This window comes from Schistocerca serialis, unplaced genomic scaffold (genome assembly GCF_023864345.2).
Source record: "Schistocerca serialis cubense isolate TAMUIC-IGC-003099 unplaced genomic scaffold, iqSchSeri2.2 HiC_scaffold_1393, whole genome shotgun sequence".
NCBI classification, from domain to species: Eukaryota; Metazoa; Arthropoda; class Insecta; order Orthoptera; family Acrididae; genus Schistocerca; species Schistocerca serialis.
The window spans coordinates 30,479,319-30,498,804 of NW_026047617.1; positions in this window are offsets into that span (position 1 = coordinate 30,479,319).

The following is a 19,486-nucleotide window of genomic DNA, read 5'->3' on the forward strand; positions in this document are numbered from 1 at the left end:
GAAAGATCACATGGTGCACGAGACTGCAATATCCCGTTGGATACAAGTCGGCTGGAGGCTGATGTGTTGAATCACGACTCAATTTGAGTGTTCCATCGTCATTAGGAGGCCCTAAACCTTAGAATTAACTATCAGTTTCGCGTCGGATTCGAAAATCTACTCACAGGAGAAGTTCATACCGTGCTCGAGACAGCAATATACCCCTTGGAGACAAATCGACTGGAGGCCGATGTATTTAATCTCGACGCAATTTGAGGGTTCCATTGTCATTAGGAGGCCCTAAACGTTACAATTAACTATCATTCTTGCGTCGGATTCAATAATCTAAACTCACAGGAGAACGACCATAAGGTGCCCGAGGCAGCAATAGACCCTTGGAGACAAGTCGGCTGGAAACCGATGTATTGATTCTTGACGCAATTTGAGTGTTCCATCGTCATTAGGAGGCCCTGAACGTTACAATTAACTATCAGTTTCGCGTCGGATTCACAAATCCAGACTCACCGGAAACGGACCATTTGGTGGCAGAGGCAGCAATATCACCTTGGAGACAAATCGGCTGAATGCCGATGTATTGAATCTCGAGGCAATTTGAGTGTTTCATCGTCATTAGGAAGCCCTGAACGTTACAATTAACTATCATTTTTGCGTCTGATTCGATAATCTAAACTCACAGGAGAACGACCATAAGGTGCCTGAGGCAGCAACAGACCCTTGGAGACAAGTCGGCTGGAGGCCGATGTATTGAATCTCGACGCAATTTGAGTGTTCCATCGTCATTAAGAGGCCCTAAACGTTACAATTAACTATCATTTTTGCGTCGGATTCGATAATCTCGACTCACAGGAGAACGACCATAAGGTGCCCGAGGCAGCAACCGACCCTTGGAGACAAGTCGGCTGGAGGCCGATGTATTGAATCTCGACGCAATTTGAGTGTTCCATCGTCATTAGGAGGCCCTAAACGTTACAATTAACTATCATTTTTGCGTCGGATTCGATAATCTAAACTCACAGGAGAACGACCATAAGGTGCCCGAGGCAGCAACAGACCCTTGGAGACAAGTCGGCTGGAGGCCAATGTATTGAATCTCGACGCAATTTGAGTGTTCCATCGTCATTAGGAGGCCCTGAACGTTACAGTTAACTATCATTTTACCGTCGGATTCAAAAATCTACTAACAGGAGAAGGATCATATGGTGCACGAGACTGCAATATCCCCTTGGATACAAATCGGCTGGAGGCCGATGTATTGAATCTCGACGCAATTTGAGTGTTCCATCGTCATTAGGAGGCCCTAAACCTTACAATTAACTATCAGTTTCGCATCGGATTCGAAAATCTACTCACAGGAGAAGTTCATACGGTGCTCGAGACAGCAATATACCCCTTGGAGACAAATCGACTGGAGGCCGATGTATTGAATCTCGACGCAATTTGAGTGTTCCATCGTCATTAAGAGGCCCTAAACGTTACAAATAACTATCATTTTTGCGTCGGATTCGATAATCTAAACTCCCAGGAGAACGACCATAAGGTGCCCGAGGCAGCAATAGACCCTTGGAGACAAGTCGGCTGGAAACCGATGTATTGATTCTTGACGCAATTTGAGTGTTCCATCGTCATTAGGAGGCCCTGAACGTTACAATTAACAATCATTTTTGCGTCGGATTCGATAATCTAAACTCACAGGAGAACGACCATAAGGTGCCAGAGGAAGCAACTGACCCTCGGAGACAAGTCGGCTGGAGGCCAATGTATTGAATCTCACCGCAATTTGAGTGTTCCATCGGCATTAGGAGGCCCTGAACGTTACAGTTAACTATCATTTTACCGTCGGATTCAAAAATCTACTAACAGGAGAAGGATCATATGGTGCACGAGACTGCAATATCCCCTTGGATACAAATCGGCTGGAGGCCGATGTATTGAATCTCGACGCAATTTGAGTGTTCCATCGTCATTAGGAGGCCCTAAACCTTACAATTAACTATCAGTTTCGCATCGGATTCGAAAATCTACTCACAGGAGAAGTTCATACGGTGCTCGAGACAGCAATATACCCCTTGGAGACAAATTGACTCGAGGCCGATGTATTGAATATCGACGCAATTTGAGTGTTCCATCGTCATTAGGACGCCCTGAACGTTACAATTAACTATCATTTTTGCGTCGGATTCCATAATCTAAACTCACAGGAGAACGACCATTAGGTGCCCGAGGCAGCATTAGACCCTTGGAGACAAGTCGGCTGGAGGTCGAAGTATTGTATCGCGACGCAATTTGAGTCTTCCATCGACATTAGGTGGCCCTGAACGTTACAATTAACTATCATTTTTGCGTCGGATTCGAAAAACTAGACTCACAGGAGAACGACCATAAGGTGCCCGCGGAAGCAATATCCCGTTGGAGACAAGTCGGCTGGAGATCGATGTATTGAATCTCGACTCAATTTGAGTGTTCCATCGCCATTAGGTGGCCCTGAACGTTACAATTAACAATCAGTTTTGCGTCGGGTTCGAAAATCTAGACTCACAGCAGAACGATCACAAGGTGCCCGTGTCAGCTATTGACCCTTGGAGACAAATCGGCTGGAGGACGATGTATTGAATCTCGATGCAATTTGAGTCTTCTATCGTCATTAGGAGGCGCTGAACGTTACAATTCACTATCATTTTTGCGTCGGATTCGAAAATCTAGACTCACAGGTGAAGGATCAAATTGTGCCCGAGACAGCAATATCCCCTTGGAGACAAGTCGGCTGGAGGCCGATGTATTGAATCTCGACGCAATTTGAGTGTTCCATCGTCATCGTCATTAGGAGGCATTAAACGTTACAATTAACTATCATTTTTGCGTCGGATTCGATAATCTAAACTCACAGGAGAACGACCATAAAGTGCCCGAGGCAGCAACAGACCCTTGGAGACAAGTCGGCTGCAGGCCGATGTATTGAATCTCGACGCAATTTGAGTGCTCCATCGTCATTTGGAGGCCCTGAACGTTACAATTAACTATCAGTTTCGCGTCGGATTCAAAAAACCAGACTCACAGGAGACGGACCATTTGGTGCCCGAGGCAGCAATATACCCCTTGGAGACATATCGGATGAATGCCGATGTATTGAATCTCGAGGCAATTTGAGTGTTCCATCGTCATTAGGAAGCCCTGAACGTTACAATTAACAATCAGTTTCGCGTTGGATTCGAAAATCTAGACTCACATGAGAGCGAACATAAGAGCCGGAGGCAGTAATATCCCCATGGAGACAAGTCGGCTGGAGGACGATGTATTGAATCTCGACGCAATTTGAGTGTCCCGTCGTCATTAGGAGGCCCTAAACGTTACAATTAACTATCATTTTTCCGTCGGATTCGATAATCTAAACTCACAGGAGAACGAACATAAGGTGCCCGAGGCAGCAACAGACCCTTGGAGACAAGTCGGCTGGAGGCCGATGTATTGAATCTCGACGCAATTTGAGTGTTCCATCGCCAATAGGAGGCCCTGAACGTTACAATTAACTATCATTTTTGCGTCGGATTCGAAAATCTAGACTTACAAGAGAACGACCATAAGGTGCCCGAGGCAGCATTAGACACTTGGAGACAAGTCGGCTGGAGGCCGATGTATTGAATCTCGACGCAATTTGAGTGTTCCATCGGCATTAGGAGGCCCTGAACGTTACAGTTAACTATCATTTTAGCGTCGGATTCGAAAATCTACTAACAGGAGAAGGATCATATGGTGCACGAGACTGCTATATCCCCTTGGATACAAGTCGACTGGAGGTCGATGTATTGACTCTCGACGCATTTTGAGTGTTCCATCGTCATTACAAGGTCCTCAACGTTACAATTAACTATCATTTTTGCGTCGGATTCGAAAATCTAGACTCACAGGAGAACGACCATATGGTGCCCGAGGCAGCAACAGACCCTTGCAGACAAGTCGGCTGGAGGCCGATGTATTGAATCTCGTCGCAATTTGAGAGTTCCATCGTCATTAGGAGGCTCTGAACGTTACAATTAACTATGAATTTTGCGTCGGATTCGAAAATCTAGACTTACAGGAGAACGACCATAAGGTGCCCGAGGCAGCAATAGACCCTTGGAGACAAGTCGGCTGGAGGCCGATGTATTGAATCTCGACGCAATTTGAGTCTTCTATCGTCATTAGGAGGCGCTGAACGTTACAATTCACTATCTTTTTTGCGTCGGATTCGAAAATCTAGACTCACAGGAGAAGGATCATATTGTGCCCGAGACAGCAATATCCCCATGGAGACAAGGCGGCTGGAGGCCGATATATTGAATGTCGACGCAATTTGAGTGTTCCATCGTCATTAGGAGGCCCAGAACCTTACAATTAACTATCAGTTTCGCGTCGGATTCGAAAATCTAGACTCACAGGAGACGGACCACTTGGAGCCCGAGGCAGCAATATCCCCTTGTAGACAAGTCGGCTGGAGGAAGATGTATTGACTCTCGACGTAATTTGAGTGTTCCACCGTCATTAAGAGGCCCTGAGCATTACATTTAACTATCAGTTTTGCGTCTGATTCTAAAATGTTGACCCACAGGAGAACGACCATAAGGTGCCCGAGGCAGCAACAGACCCTAGGAGACAAGTCGGCTGGAGGCCGATGTATTGAATCTCGACGCAATTTGAGTGTTCCATCGTCATTACAAGGCCCTGAACGTTAAAATTAACTATGAGTTTTGCGTCGGATTCGAAAATCTAGACTCACAGGAGAACGACCATAAGGTGCCCGAGGCAGCAATATCCCCTTGTAGACAAGTCGGCTGGAGGAAGATGTATTGACTCTCGACGCAATTTGAGTGTTCCATCGTCATTAAGAGGCCCTGAGCATTACATTTAACTATCAGTTTTGCGTCGGATTCTAAAATGTTGACTCACAGGTGTACGACCATACGGTGCCCGAGGCAGCAATATCCCCATGGAGACAAGTCGGCTGGAGGCCGATGTATTGAATCTCGACGCAATTTGAGTGTTCCATCGGCATTAGGAGGCCCCGAACGTTACAGTTAACTATCATTTTAGCGTCAGATTCGAAAATCTACTAACAGGAGAACGACCATAAGGTGCCCGAGGCAGCAATAGACCCTTGGAGACAAGTCGGCTGGAGAAAGATGTATTGAATGTCGACGCAATTAGAGAGTTCCATCGTCATTAGGAGGCCCTGAACGTTACAATTAACAATCAGTTTCGCGTCGGATTCGAAAATCTAGACTCACATGAGAGCGAACATAAGAGGCCTGAGGCAGTAATATCCCCATGGAGACAAGTCGGCTGGAGGACGATGTATTGAATCTCGACGCAATTTGAGTGTTCCATCGTCTTTAGGAGTCCCTGAACGTTACAATTAACTATCATTTATGCGTCGGATTCGAAAATCTAGACTCACAGGAGAACGACCATAAGGTGCACGAGGCAGCAATAGACCCTTGGAGACAAGTCGGCTGGAAACCGATGTATTGATTCTTGACGCAATTTGAGTGTTCCATCGTTATTACAAGGTCCTGAACGTTACAATTAACTATCATTTTTGCGTCGGATATGAAAATCTAGACTCACAGGAGAACGACCATAAGGTGCCCGAGGCAGCAATAGACCCTTGGAGACAATTCGGCTGGAGGCCGTGTATTGAATCTCGACGCAATTTGAGTGTTCCATCGGCATTAGGAGGCCCTGAACGTTACAATTAACTATCATTTTTGCGTCGGATTCGAAAATCTAGACTTACAAGACAACGACCGTAAGGTGCCCGAGGCAGCATTAGACCCTTGGAGACAAGTCGGCTGGAGGACGATGTATTGAATCTCGACGCAATTTGAGAGTTCTATCGTCATCAGGAGGCGCTGAACGTTACTATTCACTATCATTTTTGCGTCGGATTCGAAAATCTAGACTTACAAGAGAACAACCATAAGGTGCCCGAGGCAGCAATAGACCCTTGGAGAGAAGTCGGCTGGAGGGGGATGTATTGAATCTCGACGCAATTTGAGTGTTCCATCGGCATTAGGAGGCCCTGAACGTTACAGTTAACTATCAGTTTCGCGTCGGATTCGCAAATCTAGACTCACAGGAGAACGACCATAAGGTGCCCGAGGCAGCAATAGACCCTTGGAGACAAGTCGGCTGGAGGACGATGTATTGAATTTCGACGCAATTTGAGAGTTCCATCGTCATTAGGAGGCCCTGAACGTTACAATTCACTATCAATTTTGCGTCGGATTCGAAAATCTAGACTCACAGGAGAAGGATCATATTGTGCCCGAGACTGCAATATCCCCTTGGATACAAGTCGACTGGAGCTCGATGTATTGTCTCTCGACGCAATTTGAGTGTTCCATCGTCTTTAGGACTCCCTGAACGTTACAATTAACTATCATTTATGCGTCGGATTCGAAAATCTAGTCTCACAGGAGAACGACCATAAGGTGCCCGAGGCAGCAGTATCCCCTTGGAGACAAATCGGCTGGAGGCCGATGTATTGAATCTCGACGCAATTTGAGTGTTCCATCGGCATTAGGAGGCCCTGAATGTTACAACTAACTATCAGTTTCGCGTCGGATTCGAAAATCTAGACTGACAGGAGACGGACCACATGGAGCCCGAGGCAGCAATATCCCCTTGTAGACAAGTCGGCTGGAGGAAGATGTATTGACTCTCGACGCAGTTTGAGTGTTCCATCGTCATTAAGAGGCCCTGAGCATTACATTTAACTATCAGTTTTGCGTCGGATTCTAAAATGTTGACTAACAGGAGAACGACCATAAGGTGCCCGAGGCAGCAGCAGACCCTTGGAGACAAGTCGGCTGGTGGCCGATGTATTGAATCTCGACGCAATTTGAGTGTTCCATCGTCATTAGAAGGCCCTGAACGTTACAATTAACTATCATTTTTGCGTCGGATTCGAAAATCTAGACTCACAGGAGAACGACCATAAGGTGCCCGCGGCAGCAATATCCCCTTGGAGACAAGTCGGCTGGAGATCGATGTATTGAATCTCGACTCAATTTGAGTGTTCCATCGTCATTAGGTGGCCCTGAACGTTACAATTAACAATCAGTTTTGCGTCGGGTTCGAAAATCTAGACTCACAGCAGAACGATCACAAGGTGCCCCTGTCAGCTATTGACCCTTGGAGACAAATCGGCTGGAGGACGATGTATTGAATCTCGACGCAATTTGAGTTTTCTATCGTCATTAGGAGGCGCTGAACGTTACAATTCACTATCATTTTAGCGTCGGATTCGAAAATCTAGACTCACAGGAGAAGGATCATATTGTGCCCGAGACAGCAATATCCCCTTGGAGGCAAGTCGGCTGGAGGCCGATGTATTGAATCTCGACGCAATTTGAGTGTTCCATCGTCATTAGGAGGCCCTAAACGTTACAATTAACTATCATTTTTGCGTCGGATTCGATGATCTAAACTCACAGGAGAACGACCATAAAGTGCCCGAGGCAGCAACAGACCCTTGGAGACAAGTCGGCTGAATGCCGATGTATTGAATCTCGAGGCAATTTGAGTGTTCCATCGTCATTAGGAAGCCCTGAACGTTACAATTAACAATCAGTTTCGCGTCGGATTCGAAAATCTAGACTCACATGAGAGCGAACATAAGAGGCCGGAGGCAGTAATATCCCCATGGAGACAAGTCGGCTGAATGCCGATGTATTGAATCTCGAGGCAATTTGAGTGTTCCATCGTCATTAGGAAGCCCTGAACGTTACAATTAACAATCAGTCTCGCGTCGGATTCGAAAATCTAGACTCACAGGAGAACGACAATAAGTTGCCCGACGCAGCACCAGACCCTTGGAGGCAAGTCGGCTGGAGGCCGATGTATTGAATCTCGACGCAATTTGAGTGTTCCATCGCCAATAGCAGGCCCTGAACGTTACAATTAACTATGAGTTTTGCGTCGGATTCGAAAACGTAGAATCACCAGAGACGGACCATGTGGTGCCCGATGCAGCGATAACGCCTTGGAGACAAGTCTGCTGGAGGCCGATGTATTGAATCTCGACGCAATTTGAGTGTTCCATCGTCATTAGAAGGCCCTGAACGTTACAGTTAACTATCATTTTAGCGTCGGATTCGAAAATCTACTAACAGGAGAAGAATCATATGGTGCACGAGACTGCTATATCCCCTTGGATACAAGTCGACTGGATGTCGATGTATTGACTCTCGACGCATTTTGAGTGTTCCATCGTCATTACAAGGCCCTCAACGTTACAATTAACTATCATTTTTGAGTCGGATTCGAAAATCTAGACTCACAGGAGAACGACCATATGGTGCCCGAGGCAGCAACAGACCCTTGGAGACAAGTCGGCTGGAGGCCGATGTATTGAATCTCGACGCAATTTGAGAGTTCCATCGTCATTAGGAGGCTCTGAACGTTACAATTAACTATTAGTTTTGCGTCGGATTCGAAAATGTAGACTCACAGGAGAACGACCATAAGGTGCCCGAGGCAGCAATAGACCCTTGGAGACAAGTCGGCTGGAGGCCGATGTATAGGATCTCGACGCAATTTGAGTGTTCCATCGTCATTAGGAGGCCCAGAACCTTACAATTAACTATCAGTTTCGCGTCGGATTCGAAAATCTAGACTCACCGGAGACGGACCACATGGAGCCCGAGGCAGCAATATCTCCTTGTAGACAAGTCGGCTGGAGGAAGATGTATTGACTCTCGACGCAATTTTAGTGTTCCATCGTCATTAAGAGGCCCTGAGCATTACATTTAACTATCAGTTTTGCGTCGGATTCTAAAATGTTGACTCACAGGGGTACGACCATACGGTGCCCGAGGAAGCAATATCCCCATGGAGACAAGTCGGCTGGAGGCCGATGTATTGAATCTCGACGCAATTTGAGTGTTCCATCGGCATTAGGAGGCCCCGAACGTTACAGTTAACTATCATTTTAGCGTCGGATTCGAAAATCTACCAACAGGAGAACGACCATAAGGTGCCCGAGGCAGCAATAGACCCTTGGAGACAAGTCGGCTGGAGAACGATGTATTGAATCTCGACGCAATTAGAGAGTTCCATCGTCATTAGGAGGCCCTGAACGTTACAATTAACAATCAGTTTCGCGTCGGATTCGAAAATCTAGACTCACATGAGAGCGAACATAAGATGCCTGAGGCAGTAATATCCCCATGGAGACAAGTCGGCTGGAGGACGATGTATTGAATCTCGACGCAATTTGAGTGTTCCATCGTCTTTAGGAGTCCCTGAACGTTACAATTAACTATCATTTATGCGTCGGATTCGAAAATCTAGACTCACAGGAGAACGACCATAAGGTGCCCGAGGCAGCAATAGACCCTTGGAGACAAGTCTGCTGGAAACCGATGTATTGATTCTTGACGCAATTTGAGTGTTCCATCGTCATTACAAGGCCCTGAACGTTACAATTAACTATCATTTTTGCGTCGGATATGAAAATCTAGACTCACAGGAGAACGACCATAAGGTGCCCGAGGCAGCAATAGACCCATGGAGAGAAGTCGGCTGGAGGGGGATGTATTGAATCTCGACGCAATTTGAGTGTTACATCGGCATTAGGAGGCCCTGAACGTTACAGTTAACTATCAGTCTCGCGTCGGATTCGAAAATCTAGACTCACAGGAGAACGACAATAAGGTGCCCGACGGAACACCAGACCCTTGGAGGCAAGTCGGCTGGAGGCCGATGTATTGAATCTCGACGCAATTTGAGTGTTCCATCGGCATTAGGAGGCCCTGAACGTTACAGTTAACTATCATTTTAGCGTCGGATTCGAAGATCTACTAACAGGAGAACGACCATAAGGTGCCCGACGCAGCACCAGACCCTTGGAGACAAGTCGGCTGGAGAACGATGTATTGAATCTCGACGCAATTTGAGAGTTCCATCGTCATTAGGAGGCCCTGAACGTTACACTTAACAATCAGTTTCGCGTCGGATTCGAAAATCTAGACTCACATGAGAGCGAACGTAAGAGGCCGGAGGCAGTAATATCCCCATGGAGACAAGTCGGCTGGAGGACAATGTATTAAATCTCGACGCAATTTGAGTGTTCCATCGTCTTTAGGAGTCCCTGAACGTTACAATTAACTATCATTTATGCGTCGGATTCGAAAATCTAGACTCACAGGAGAACGACCATAAGGTGCCCGAGGCAGCAATAGACGCTTGGAGACAAGTCGGCTGGAAACCGATGTATTGATTCTTGACGCAATTTGAGTGTTCCATCGTCATTACAAGGCCCTGAACGTTACAATTAACTATCATTTTTGCGTCGGATTTGAAAATCTAGACTTACAAGAGAACGACCATAAGGTGCCCGAGGCAGCATTAGACCCTTGGAGACAAGTCGGCTGGAGGACGATGTATTGAATCTCGACGCAATTTGAGAGTTCTATCGTCATCAGGAGGCGCTGAACGTTACTATTCACTATCATTTTTGCGTCGGATTCGAAAATCTAGACTTACAAGAGAACGACCATAAGGTGCCCGAGGCAGCAATAGACTCTTGGAGACAAGTCGGCTGGAGGACGATGTATTGAATCTCGACGCAATTTGAGTGTTGCATGGGGGCTTAATTAAATATATGATTGAAAATATTTTTTTAGTTTTAGTATGTCCGATTACGCAGTGTCTCTTAATCGGTAGCCCTGACTAGTATTTTTACGCTATCTGACTGCAACAAACAATGTAAGAAAATTTTCGTAAACACAGTTAATTAATTAAGTCCCCAGCAACTATAAAACCTACAAAATCCAAGCACAAATGTAACTGTTCTGTATGTGGGAGTGTGACTCAACGTCCACATCTGGCACGGTTCTTTCCAACAAGACAAGAATTTTTTAAATACCAACTATACTGAGGTGACAAAAGAAAATTAGAAAAACTATAATTACGCAAGAAAACCAGAATTACACTCTAATGCAAGAACACAAGCCAGATGCTTTGTTGACTGAACCTGTAGTGACGCATTATTTCAGACACACAATTAATAAAAGAACATTGTAATTTTTACCTTCATATATATTGACGAAATGCACTCATTACAATAACATCTGCTATCTCTCCCATCAAATAACTGCATAAAACATGGAACAACACTCATTAATACCACATCTCACTCCGACTTCACGACAAGCAGTGCCCACTAGCACATCCCGGTACGACTGACTACAACGAGCTCTCAACAAGCACTGACTGCTACGATCTCATAACAAGCACTGACTGCCACGAACTGTTAAAACACACTGACTTCTACGATCTCATGACAAGCACTGACTGCTACGAACTCTCGACAACCACTGTCCTCTACGAGCTCTCTACTAGCACTGACTTCTACGATCTCTTAACACGCACTGTGGAGGCGGCTTAATAGTACTCTTTGGCGCACTCTCTGGCGCAGTGGCACAGTGTAGCCACCTTTCAGTGTTCCATCGGCATTAGGAGGCCCTGAACGTTACAGTTAACTATCAGTTTCGCGTCGGATTCGAAAATCTAGACTCACAGGAGAACGACCATAAGGTGCCCGAGGCAGCAGTATCCCCTTGGAGACAAATCGGCTGGAGGCCGATGTATTGAATCTCGACGCAATTTGAGTGTTCCATCGGCATTAGGAGGCCCTGAACGTTAAAATTAACTATGAGTTTTGCGTCGGATTCGAAAATCTAGACTCACCGGAGAACGACCTTAAGGTGCCCGAGGCAGCAATATCCCCTTGTAGACAAGTCGGCTGGAGGAAGATGTATTGACTCTCGACGCAATTTGAGTGTTCCATCGTCATTAAGAGGCCCTGAGCATTACATTTAACTATCAGTTTTGCGTCGGATTCTAAAATGTTGACTCACAGGGGTACGACCATACGGTGCCCGAGGCAGCAATAGACCCTTGGAGACAAGTCGGCTGGAGGCCGATGTATTGAATCTCGACGCAATTTGAGTGTTCCATCGGCATTGGGAGGCCCCGAACGTTACAGTTAACTATCATTTTAGCGTCGGATTCGAAAATCTACTAACAGGAGAACGACCATAAGGTGCCCGAGGCAGCAATAGACCCTTGGAGACAAGTCGGCTGGAGAAAGATGTATTGAATGTCGACGCAATTAGAGAGTTCCATCGTCATTAGGAGGCCCTGAACGTTACAATTAACAATCAGTTTCGCGTCGGATTCGAAAATCTAGACTCACATGAGAGCGAACATAAGAGGCCTGAGGCAGTAATATCCCCATGGAGACAAGTCGGCTGGAGGACGATGTATTGAATCTCGACGCAATTTGAGTGTTCCATCGTCTTTAGGAGTCCCTGAACGTTACAATTAACTATCATTTATGCGTCGGATTCGAAAATCTAGACTCACAGGAGAACGACCATAAGGTGCCCGAGGCAGCAATAGACCCTTGGAGAAAAGTCGGCTGGAAACCGATGTATTGATTCTTGACGCAATTTGAGTGTTCCATCGTTATTACAAGGCCCTGAACGTTACAATTAACTATCATTTTTGCGTCGGATATGAAAATCTAGACTCACAGGAGAATGACCATAAGGTGCCCGAGGCAGCAATAGACCCTTGGAGACAATTCGGCTGGAGGCCGTGTATTGAATCTCGACGCAATTTGAGTGTTCCATCGGCATTAGGAGGCCCTGAACGTTACAATTAACTATCATTTTTGCGTCGGATTCGAAAATCTAGACTTACAAGAGAACGACCATAAGGTGCCTGAGGCAGCATTAGACCCTTGCAGACAAGTCGGCTGGAGGACGATGTATTGTATCTCGACGCAATTTGAGAGCTCAATCGTCATCAGGAGGCGCTGAACGTTACTATTCACTATCATTTTTGCGTCGGATTCGAAAATCTAGACTTACAAGAGAACGACCATAAGGTGCCCGACGCAGCACCAGACCCTTGGAGGCAAGTCGGCTGGAGGAAGATGTATTGACTCTCGACGCAATTTGAGTGTTCCATCGGCATTAGGAGGCCCTGAACGTTACAGTTAACTATCATTTTAGCGTCGGATTCGAAAATCTACTAACAGGAGAACGACCATAAGGTGCCCGAGGCAGCAATAGACCCTTGGAAAGAAGTCGGCTGGAGAACGATGTATTGAATCTCGACGCAATTTGAGAGTTCCATCGTCATTAGGAGGCCCTGAACGTTACAATTAACAATCAGTTTCGCGTCGGATTCGAAAATCTAGACTCACATGAGAGCGAACGTAAGAGGCCGGAGGCAGTAATATCCCCATGGAGACAAGTCGGCTGGAGGACGATGTATTGACTCTCGACGCAATTTGAGTGTTCCATCGTCATTAAGAGGCCCTGAGCATTACATTTAACTATCAGTTTTGCGTCGGATTCTAAAATGTTGACTAACAGGAGAACGACCATAAGGTGCCCGAGGCAGCAGCAGACCCTTGGAGACAAGTCGGCTGGTGGCCGATGTATTGAATCTCGACGCAATTTGAGTGTTCCATCGTCATTAGAAGGCCCTGAACGTTACAATTAACTATCATTTTTGCGTCGGATTCGAAAATCTAGACTCACAGGAGAACGACCATAAGGTGCCCGCGGCAGCAATATCCCCTTGGAGACAAGTCGGCTGGAGATCGATGTATTGAATCTCGACTCAATTTGAGTGTTCCATCGTCATTAGGTGGCCCTGAACGTTACAATTAACAATCAGTTTTGCGTCGGGTTCGAAAATCTAGACTCACAGCAGAACGATCACAAGGTGCCCGTGTCAGCTATTGACCCTTGGAGACAAATCGGCTGGAGGACGATGTATTGAATCTCGACGCAATTTGAGTTTTCTATCGTCATTAGGAGGCGCTGAACGTTACAATTCACTATCATTTTTGCGTCGGATTCGAAAATCTAGACTCACAGGAGAAGGATCATATTGTGCCCGAGACAGCAATATCCCCTTGGAGACAAGTCGGCTGGAGGCCGATGTATTGAATCTCGACGCAATTTGAGTGTTCCATCGTCATTAGGAGGCCCTAAACGTTACAATTAACTATCATTTTTGCGTCGGATTCGATAATCTAAACTCACAGGAGAACGACCATAAAGTGCCCGAGGCAGCAACAGACCCTTGGAGACAAGTCGGCTGAATGCCGATGTATTGAATCTCGAGGCAATTTGAGTGTTCCATCGTCATTAGGAAGCCCTGAACGTTACAATTAACAATCAGTTTCGCGTCGGATTCGAAAATCTAGACTCACATGAGAGCGAACATAAGAGGCCGGAGGCAGTAATATCCCCATGGAGACAAGTCGGCTGAATGCCGATGTATTGAATCTCGAGGCAATTTGAGTGTTCCATCGTCATTAGGAAGCCCTGAACGTTACAATTAACAATCAGTCTCGCGTCGGATTCGAAAATCTAGACTCACAGGAGAACGACAATAAGTTGCCCGACGCAGCACCAGACCCTTGGAGGCAAGTCGGCTGGAGGCCGATGTATTGAATCTCGACGCAATTTGAGTGTTCCATCGCCAATAGCAGGCCCTGAACGTTACAATTAACTATGAGTTTTGCGTCGGATTCGAAAACGTAGAATCACCAGAGACGGACCATGTGGTGCCCGATGCAGCGATAACGCCTTGGAGACAAGTCTGCTGGAGGCCGATGTATTGAATCTCGACGCAATTTGAGTGTTCCATCGTCATTAGAAGGCCCTGAACGTTACAGTTAACTATCATTTTAGCGTCGGATTCGAAAATCTACTAACAGGAGAAGAATCATATGGTGCACGAGACTGCTATATCCCCTTGGATACAAGTCGACTGGATGTCGATGTATTGACTCTCGACGCATTTTGAGTGTTCCATCGTCATTACAAGGCCCTCAACGTTACAATTAACTATCATTTTTGAGTCGGATTCGAAAATCTAGACTCACAGGAGAACGACCATATGGTGCCCGAGGCAGCAACAGACCCTTGGAGACAAGTCGGCTGGAGGCCGATGTATTGAATCTCGACGCAATTTGAGAGTTCCATCGTCATTAGGAGGCTCTGAACGTTACAATTAACTATGAGTTTTGCGTCGGATTCGAAAATCTAGACTCACAGGAGAACGACCATAAGGTGCCCGAGGCAGCAATAGACCCTTGGAGACAAGTCGGCTGGAGGCCGATGTATTGGATCTCGACGCAATTTGTGTCTTCTATCGTCATTAGGAGGCGCTGAACGTTACAATTCACTATCATTTTTGCGTCGGATTCGAAAATCTAGACTCACAGGAGAAGGATCATATTGTGCCCGAGACAGCAATATCCCCATGGAGACAAGTCGGCTGGAGGCCGATGTATTGAATCTCGACGCAATTTGAGTGTTCCATCGTCATTAGGACGCCCAGAACCTTACAATTAACTATCAGTTTCGCGTCGGATTCGAAAATCTAGACTCACCGGAGACGGACCACATGGAGCCCGAGGCAGCAATATCTCCTTGTAGACAAGTCGGCTGGAGGAAGATGTATTGACTCTCGACGCAATTTTAGTGTTCCATCGTCATTAAGAGGCCCTGAGCATTACATTTAACTATCAGTTTTGCGTCGGATTCTAAAATGTTGACTCACAGGGGTACGACCATACGGTGCCCGAGGAAGCAATATCCCCATGGAGACAAGTCGGCTGGAGGCCGATGTATTGAATCTCGACGCAATTTGAGTGTTCCATCGGCATTAGGAGGCCCCGAACGTTACAGTTAACTATCATTTTAGCGTCGGATTCGAAAATCTACCAACAGGAGAACGACCATAAGGTGCCCGAGGCAGCAATAGACCCTTGGAGACAAGTCGGCTGGAGAACGATGTATTGAATCTCGACGCAATTAGAGAGTTCCATCGTCATTAGGAGGCCCTGAACGTTACAATTAACAATCAGTTTCGCGTCGGATTCGAAAATCTAGACTCACATGAGAGCGAACATAAGATGCCTGAGGCAGTAATATCCCCATGGAGACAAGTCGGCTGGAGGACGATGTATTGAATCTCGACGCAATTTGAGTGTTCCATCGTCTTTAGGAGTCCCTGAACGTTACAATTAACTATCATTTATGCGTCGGATTCGTAAATCTAGACTCACAGGAGAACGACCATAAGGTGCCCGAGGCAGCAATAGACCCTTGGAGACAAGTCGGCTGGAAACCGATGTATTGAATCTTGACGCAATTTGAGTGTTCCATCGGCATTAGGAGGCCCTGAACGTTACAGTTAACTATCATTTTAGCGTCGGATTCGAAAATCTACCAACAGGAGAACGACCATAAGGTGCCCGAGGCAGCAATAGACCCTTGGAGACAAGTCGGCTGGAGAAAGATGTATTGAATGTCGACGCAATTAGAGAGTTCCAACGTCATTAGGAGGCCCTGAACGTTACAATTAACAATCAGTTTCGCGTCGGATTCGAAAATCTAGACTCACATGAGAGCGAACATAAGAGGCCTGAGGCAGTAATATCCCCATGGAGACAAGTCGGCTGGAGGACGATGTATTGAATCTCGACGCAATTTGAGTGTTCCATCGTCTTTAGGAGTCCCTGAACGTTACAATTAACTATCATTTATGCGTCGGATTCGAAAATCTAGACTCACAGGAGAACGACCATAAGGTGCCCGAGGCAGCAATAGACCCTTGGAGACAAGTCGGCTGGAAACCGATGTATTGATTCTTGACGCAATTTGAGTGTTCCATCGTTATTACAAGGCCCTGAACGTTACAATTAACTATCATTTTTGCGTCGGATATGAAAATCTAGACTCACAGGAGAACGACCATAAGGTGCCCGAGGCAGCAATAGACCCTTGGAGACAATTCGGCTGGAGGCCGTGTATTGAATCTCGACGCAATTTGAGTGTTCCATCGGCATTAGGAGGCCCTGAACGTTACAATTAACTATCATTTTTGCGTCGGATTCGAAAATCTAGACTTACAAGAGAACGACCATAAGGTGCCTGAGGCAGCATTAGACCCTTGCAGACAAGTCGGCTGGAGGACGATGTATTGTATCTCGACGCAATTTGAGAGCCCAATCGTCATCAGGAGGCGCTGAACGTTACTATTCACTATCATTTTTGCGTCGGATTCGAAAATCTAGACTTACAAGAGAACGACCATAAGGTGCCCGACGCAGCACCAGACCCTTGGAGGCAAGTCGGCTGGAGGAAGATGTATTGACTCTCGACGCAATTTGAGTGTTCCATCGGCATTAGGAGGCCCTGAACGTTACAGTTAACTATCATTTTAGCGTCGCATTCGAAAATCTACTAACAGGAGAACGACCATAAGGTGCCCGAGGCAGCAATAGACCCTTGGAAAGAAGTCGGCTGGAGAACGATGTATTGAATCTCGACGCAATTTGAGAGTTCCATCGTCATTAGGAGGCCCTGAACGTTACAATTAACAATCAGTTTCGCGTCGGATTCGAAAATCTAGACTCACATGAGAGCGAACGTAAGAGGCCGGAGGCAGTAATATCCCCATGGAGACAAGTCGGCTGGAGGACGATGTATTGACTCTCGACGCAATTTGAGTGTTCCATCGTCATTAAGAGGCCCTGAGCATTACATTTAACTATCAGTTTTGCGTCGGATTCTAAAATGTTGACTAACAGGAGAACGACCATAAGGTGCCCGAGGCAGCAGCAATCCTTTGGAGACAAGTCGGCTGGTGGCCGATGTATTGAATCTCGACGCAATTTGAGTGTTCCATCGTCATTAGAAGGCCCTGAACGTTACAAATAACTATCATTTTTGCGTCGGATTCGAAAATCTAGACTCACAGGAGAACGACCATAAGGTGCCCGCGGCAGCAATATCCCCTTGGAGACAAGTCGGCTGGAGATCGATGTATTGAATCTCGACTCAATTTGAGTGTTCCATCGTCATTAGGTGGCCCTGAACGTTACAATTAACAATCAGTTTTGCGTCGGGTTCGAAAATCTAGACTCACAGCAGAACGATCACAAGGTGCCCGTGTCAGCTATTGACCCTTGGAGACAAATCGGCTGGAGGACGATGTATTGAATCTCGACGCAATTTGAGTTTTCTATCGTCATTAGGAGGCGCTGAACGTTACAATTCACTATCATTTTTGCGTCGGATTCGAAAATCTAGACTCACAGGAGAAGGATCATATTGTGCCCGAGACAGCAATATCCCCTTGGAGACAAGTCGGCTGGAGGCCGATGTATTGAATCTCGACGCAATTTGAGTGTTCCATCGTCATTAGGAGGCCCTAAACGTTACAATTAACTATCATTTTTGCGTCGGATTCGATAATCTAAACTCACAGGAGAACGACCATAAAGTGCCCGAGGCAGCAACAGACCCTTGGAGACAAGTCGGCTGAATGCCGATGTATTGAATCTCGAGGCAATTTGAGTGTTCCATCGTCATTAGGAAGCCCTGAACGTTACAATTAACAATCAGTTTCGCGTCGGATTCGAAAATCTAGACTCACATGAGAGCGAACATAAGAGGCCGGAGGCAGTAATATCCCCATGAAGACAAGTCGGCTGAATGCCGATGTATTGAATCTCGAGGCAATTTGAGTGTTCCATCGTCATTAGGAAGCCCTGAACGTTACAATTAACAATCAGTCTCGCGTCGGATTCGAAAATCTAGACTCACAGGAGAACGACAATAAGTTGCCCGACGCAGCACCAGACCCTTGGAGGCAAGTCGGCTGGAGGCCGATGTATTGCATCTCGACGCAATTTGAGTGTTCCATCGCCAATAGCAGGCCCTGAACGTTACAATTAACTATGAGTTTTGCGTCGGATTCGAAAACGTAGAATCACCAGAGACGGACCATGTGGTGCCCGATGCAGCGATAACGCCTTGGAGACAAGTCTGCTGGAGGCCGATGTATTGAATCTCGACGCAATTTGAGTGTTCCATCGTCATTAGAAGGCCCTGAACGTTACAGTTAACTATCATTTTAGCGTCGGATTCGAAAATCTACTAACAGGAGAAGAATCATATGGTGCACGAGACTGCTATATCCCCTTGGATACAAGTCGACTGGATGTCGATGTATTGACTCTCGACGCATTTTGAGTGTTCCATCGTCATTACAAGGCCCTCAACGTTACAACGAACTATCATTTTTGAGTCGGATTCGAAAATCTAGACTCACAGGAGAACGACCATATGGTGCCCGAGGCAGCAACAGACCCTTGGAGACAAGTCGGCTGGAGGCCGATGTATTGAATCTCGACGCAATTTGAGAGTTCCATCGTCATTAGGAGGCTCTGAACGTTACAATTAACTATGAGTTTTGCGTCGGATTCGAAGATCTAGACTCACAGGAGAACGACCATAAGGTGCCCGAGGCAGCAATAGACCCTTGGAGACAAGTCGGCTGGAGGCCGATGTATTGGATCTCGACGCAATTTGTGTCTTCTATCGTCATTAGGAGGCGCTGAACGTTA